This window comes from Ctenopharyngodon idella, chromosome 4 (genome assembly GCF_019924925.1).
Source record: "Ctenopharyngodon idella isolate HZGC_01 chromosome 4, HZGC01, whole genome shotgun sequence".
In the NCBI taxonomy this organism is placed as follows: Eukaryota; Metazoa; Chordata; class Actinopteri; order Cypriniformes; family Xenocyprididae; genus Ctenopharyngodon; species Ctenopharyngodon idella.
Window position 1 is genome coordinate 10,047,030 of NC_067223.1, and position 4,242 is coordinate 10,051,271.

Sequence of the window (4,242 nt, forward strand, 5' to 3'; positions counted from 1 at the left end):
ACCAAAGACACTAAAGAAATGGTGCCATTTCTTATCACTAAGAAAGCATACCATTTTTTGAGGAAAATTCACATGCGCATTTTTATTAACACATTTCATTTTTAGTTTTTAAATTCATACATGTTTTAGGTTGAGTTTATATAAAAATGCATAGACAGACAGACAGATAGACCGAGATAGATAGATAGATAGATCTTTCTTTTAAACCTTAGCAATTGATAATTATAAACATAAATGTTCTCGTGTTTTCAGTGTGTGTTTGTTATTGTTAGCAACAGCCAACTGTGTCTGGTATATTTGTTGCTAGGTGTTCTATGTGCACCCAGAATAAAAGGCTTTTTCATGTACTGTACAAGGACACTTCTATCTCGCTATCGTCAGTAAGACGAAAGGGTACACACATGTAGCATTAAGAGATTAGCTTCTCAATTTCATTATCCAAACAATATCCGCTTTGCCAATATCCTTCAGCTTACATTTTGGTCAGTGGTGACCTCTTAGAACAGGATGTGCAATATCATTATTGTTAGCTTGACATAGCTCCAAAAAGTTAAATATGAAAATAGAGGGACTGAATATATCTGCCATTATGTTGGGTTACTTTGTGAAAGTTGCAAAGAGCTCAAACATCTTGCTTGATTAATTGACAGTAAATTCAGTAGTTTAGCTTAAAGGGTTAGTTCACCCAAAAATGAAAATTCTGTCATTAATTACTCACCCTCATGTCGTTCCAAACCCGTAAGACTTTCATTCATCTTCGAAAACACAGATTAAGATCTTTTTGATGAAATCTGAGAGCTTTCTGTCTCTCCATGGACAGCTACGCAACTGACACTTTGAAGCTTTAAAAAGTTCATAAAAAGATCGTAAAATGAATCCATATGAATTGAGTGGTTTAGTCCAAATTTTCTGAAAAGACACGATTGCTTTATATGATGAACAGATTGAATTAAGGCTTTTATTCACATATAAAGTGAGTAAATATATTCCAATCCAATGCTAAAAAAGATATTGAGGCTTTAACATTTGCCATGGTGAAAGTCCTGTGCAAACGAGACCATGCATGAGTCACTACTTGAGTCATTCAGAGCTGGAACAAGTCTAAAAACTACACTGAATGACCATTAACTTCACAGCCATTATTATTCCATCTCCAACACGCTCACGACAAACAAATAACATTGATGAGTAAATAACGTCATTGCTTCGGTGTGAGCTTATTTTAAACTCTAAAAACAATCTGTTTTCTATGAACTTTCTACTGCATTTGAAGTTCTTTCAAGTGAGTATTTAGAGAGGAAAAACAAAAGTGTGCAGGACCATGAATAAATAATGGAACTGGAAACCTCTGGGATATAAAGAAGCTTGATTCTAAGTAAGCAATCTAACTGTGTTTCTCTTATGGAGCCCAAGATCCAACTCATTCATCTGACTTTATGGCCATTTCTTTACTATAGGTGTCACTAAGTGCCTCCCCTATGGAGATTCCCCTGCTGATCCATGGGCTCCTTGTTACTGGCTCCCAGCATCCACAGATAATTACTGAATGTCACAGGGTCTTCCATACTATTGAAGGCTATTTGTAGACTTCTTTCTTTTTCTTTTGCTAAGGTTTTAAAGGGACAGTTCACCCACAAAAGCACATTCTGCGATTGTTTGCAATATATCACCTAATCACCTCATGACGTTCCAAACTTTCTTTCTTCTGTGGAACACAAAAGGAGATATTCTGAAGAACTATTTTTGTCCATACAAAGAACTCCACAGAGGTGCAAAACAACATTTTTATATCATCTTTTGTGTTCCACATAATAAAGAAAGTCATACAGGTTTTGATAGGAACTTTTAATGCACCTCCTGATGAAGAAATCTGGCATTTATTCATGTCTTTGTGAATTATTATTAAAGGGTTAGTTCACCAAAAAATGAAAAAAATTGTCATCAGTTACATGTCGTTCCAAACCCGCAAGACGTTCGTTCATCTTCAAAACACAGATGAAGATGTTTTAAATGAAATTGGAGAGATTTCTGTCCCTCCATTGACAGTCCACGCAACTACCACTTGATGCTTCATAAAGAGATTGTAAAACTAATCCATATGAATTGAGTGCTTTAGTCCAATTTTTCTGAAGAGACTCGATCGCCTTATATGATGAACATATTAGGCTTTTAATCACATATAAACATTGATCAGCGAATATAAGCTCAACTGTACTTGCTTGATGCATAAGAACAAACCTCACTGGTTCTTCCAGAAGCTCAAACGTGCTGCGTAACATTTCTCGCACGTCAAACAAACATGCTTGAGCTTCTGTTTACCACAACTGATGTGTGAGTTGATGAATGTTTATATGTGAAATTGTGAATAAAGGCCTAAATTTAATCTGTTCATCATATAAAGAGATCATGTCTCTTCAGAAAATTCAGACTAAACTGCTTGATTCATATGGATTATGATCTCTTTATGAACTTTTTGAAGCATCAAAGTGGTAGTTGTCTCTCAGATTTCATTAAAAATATCTTCATTTGTGCTTCAAAGATGAATGAAAGTCTTACGGATTTGGAGTCTGACAGATTTTTTCATTTTTTGGTGAACTAACCCTTTAAGGAAGGTCTGTAAAAAAAAAAAAAAAAAAAAAGGGGACCATTAAAATGAACAATAAAATTAAATAAAGTTGTTGTTGCTTTCAGTATACTTGATTTTTGAACATTCTTCATTCTCACTGCCAGAATCATGTATGAGCAGCACTGAAGAATTTAATTTAACATAATAATAAAATAAATAAATAAGTTGTTATTAATAGCTGATTTTGTACGAATAAATGAGTTGTTGCTTTAAATGCACTTGACTTCTGCACACATTCTTCATTCCCACTGCCTGGATGTTTGTGCGTATATTTTTAATCACGGGCATTGGACAAATGTTCTATTTCTAGGAAAATGACATTCTTACATGCATTGAGGTGAGTGCTACCATGCAGTTGCCCAGGTGAGAAAGAGATCGCTGGTTTCCTTCCCGTTAATTAACATGATGTGTCTGTGACACAGTGAATGAAATAAACAAAGGTCATATCTGTGACTGTGACACCTAAATGGAAAGATGATTACATAAAAAGCCCTTTATATTCCAGTTTTGATGTGGGATGCTTGCTGTAACGAGAGTCCCCTGTGTTCTCTGAGTCACTGGTTTCATTCAGAGATGGATTTGAAATGCCTCTTTTTTTTGTTATTGAGGATTTTGAATACTATTTGTTGGGTATCTGCTTCTATTCGCTTTGGCTAAATTCAGCAATACCTCTGCCTACACAAAATTGCTGGGATTCACATGGGATTTATGAGAAGTTACTTTGAATACTAAGATATGGGACCTGTATTAGATTAATTTGCTTTTTGCTCTTAAAGTGCATTTTCTCCTGTTCTGAAAGTGACAACTTGACCCAGACAGGGTACAAACTCTTGCCCCTGTGGGCTAAATAAGTGCGATGTTTGTGCCATTGAGGTACAAGGACTAAAAATGATTCCCTCTGAGCCTGGTTGCCATGGACACTGAAGTGCCTTGATCCAAAAGCCAGAGAAAACAGACCAAGATATTACAGGTTAGTGAAAGTAATTTCACTTGTGCTTTTTTTTTTTTTTTCCAATGACTGTAAAGAGAGAACATCAAATCTCTAGATCCTAAAACCATGGGTCTGTCCGGGAAGAGCAATATTTGAACAGTGGTGACGGAAGGTCATGTTTTTGCACCCTGGAGCATCCAAGTTATAACATGTATCCATTAAATACAAAAATCTATTTAATTATTAAATTATCATACAGTAGGCTAAATAATGGTTTCAGTGTATTACAATAACAGTCACATGTGTGTAAAGTTAAAAATTTAAGTCAGAAATAAAGAAAGAAACAGCTGTTTTATCAAACTTCAACTGTAAAAAGCTTGCATTTGCCTGCCATCTAGTGTGAAGTATTTGAAAAAAAGAAATTCATGTTGTGGCAGTGTATTATACACTATAATATTTCAGACATATTGTTATTGAAAAGGTAAACATTTATCAACTCATTCAATATCCACCAGAGGGCGGCGTTCCCCTTTTTTGTCGAGAGCTCATAGGCTACTTGTTTTCTTTGGAGGTAATTAACAATTTTGGCTCGTTTTATGGTTGCGATTGGTTGGACAGGCGCATGCGCACTCGAGCGCACAACTCTAAAGTCAAGTCCGAAAGTTCCACTTCTGCTTTCTGAGGA